Source organism: Galeopterus variegatus, unplaced genomic scaffold (genome assembly GCF_000696425.1).
Source record: "Galeopterus variegatus unplaced genomic scaffold, G_variegatus-3.0.2 Scaffold11969, whole genome shotgun sequence".
In the NCBI taxonomy this organism is placed as follows: Eukaryota; Metazoa; Chordata; class Mammalia; order Dermoptera; family Cynocephalidae; genus Galeopterus; species Galeopterus variegatus.
In genome coordinates, this window is record NW_007738080.1 from 28,306 (window position 1) to 30,564 (window position 2,259).

Sequence of the window (2,259 nt, forward strand, 5' to 3'; positions counted from 1 at the left end):
CTTACACTACTTGATCTCTGAGCAGCCTCCTGCACTGCCCTCCAATCTTCCTTCCCTTTCTTCCTCTGGCTGTCCTGGCACTATCTCAACTGGATTTCCTCCAACTTCATTGGCTCTTCCACTTGTTTTGACTAATAAGAATAAACACAAACATTCTCTGGAGGATTTCTAGTATCTTATCTTGTTTTTCACATCACACTGAGGCTCTGGGTGGTCACACCATCAGTAAGTGGTCGGAACCAACGAAGTCTATACCCTTACAGAGCCCACCTTCAAACCACCACACTACACTGTCTCATTTACGCAGGGACAGAAAGAGCTAGGATTAGCGACCCAAGGAGAAAGGGTTGGCCTGCGGGGGACGGAAGGAGGAAGAGCTAAGTGTCTGCGGAAGGAGCTCAGATTCAGGAGTCGGTTAAGTTCTCCACCTTTGTGGCATCATCCACAGCGCCATTGGCCAGTGACGGCCAGGAGGCGAGATGCAGCCCTGACACAGCTCTGGATCCCTTGCTGAGCGCGTTCCGAGCGCGAGCGCAACTACCCGGGACTCCGTGCTTGCCGGTGCGCGCCCGCGCCTCGGTTCCAGTAGCTGTCCTCCTCCAGCCACATCACGCCTCTTCTCCTCTCCACCCCGCCACACCCCTCCTCCCCCACCTCTCCTGAACTGGCCTCAGAAGAATAGTAGCGGAGCGCAGCCCCTGGGGTGGGAGTCAGGGTCAGCTCTCTGGGGAGCCTCTGTGGAGCGGCAGTCCCAGGGAGCCCCGAAGTGTTCGCTCTTCATCTCTCACACTCCCGAGAGCCCCCACAGAAGCTATGTATGGGCAGTGGCCTTGGGCACGGGAGGCATTGGTGGTGAGTGCGCCAGGCTCAGCCCCGGGAGGCGAGGGGAGGCTTGCCCTGGCCTGGGGAAGTCCTTGGAGACCGCAGGGAGAGTGCATCGCGCAGGGAAGCTGGGCTTGTGCTCAGACGGCCCCGCTGCGCGCAGAGGTGTGCCAGCGCGCACTCTTCTCAGACTACAGTGGCCGGATCCCAGACCTTGTGCAGTGGCCTGCCCGAAGAGGAGTTTCTTCAAGCCCCTGTGAGGCCCATTCCAAGCTTTGCCTAACCCTTGTCCCAGGACAGGACTCCCCAGTTCCAGCCTCCTACTCTTCACTAAAGCAAGGCAAGGGGAGTTACTTCATCCAGACAAAATGCGTGTGTGTGTGTGTGTGTGTGTGTGTGTGTGTGTGCGTGCGTGCGTGTGTGTGTGTGCGTGCGTGTGTGTGTGTGGTGGTGATTGGTAATGAAGAAGGAAACTGAGAAGCTGTGCTGGAAAGTTAAGTCGGAGCTGTGCTGTGAAGGGCCTGTATACAGACTATGGAGGCCCTACATCACCTTGAAGGCTAGGTAACTTGCTGAAGCTGTTACCTGCTGAACAGGAGCCTGCCGCGTCCCGTTGTGCCCTGTAGGTGGCAGTGGTGTGGAAAGAGGATTGGAACAGACTGGGTTAGGAGGCAGGGAGGTGAGTCAGAAGGCTCTTTTCCTAATCAGGGCAGGGTGGGTGATATAATGAGGCTAGGAGGGAGGACGGATGTATCAAATAAGAGCAAAGACCCTAATAGATTATTGAAAAAGCAGAATCCCTCGTGGGGGTGAGAGAAGAGAGAAATCAGATGGGGCTGGCTGACCCGGGTGGTCTGGGTGCCACGTGGTACCATCCATTGAGATCAGGAGCAGAGCGAGGCACAGGGTGGGGAGGGGTCCTGTTTGGGGCAAGTGGGTGCTAGACGCACAGGCTCTCCAGGTGGAAATATCAAGGACGTGGTGGGTTATATGGCTGGATCTTGGGACAGAGGCTTAGAACAGAGTGGTCAGTGTAGAGAAAGAAGTCGAGACGGGGTGCTGTGCGGTCACCAGGGATAGTGGGTGTGGAAGGGTGTGCCTGTGGGCACTGGAGAGTAATGGCAGCAGCACTGACTGATTTTCTCTCTTTGCGTGTCTCTGCTGCATGTGGTTTTGTGTCACACCCTGGCCAATCACACCCTGGGACTGAATGTCCCGTGGGCCTTGAGAGATCCTCATGGCAGATTCTGTTCTATTCTCTGTTGGGGGCTAGAAATGAAAGCCCCTCATCACCCCTACCTTCCCACCCTCCAGAACATCAGAACAGCTTTCCCCAAATTTCTCCGATTAAAAAAAAAATCACCCAGGAGGAAGGGACTTACTGTTTTTTAAACAAATATTTGGGCCCCTTCTCTGGAAATTCTGACACTCTGGGTG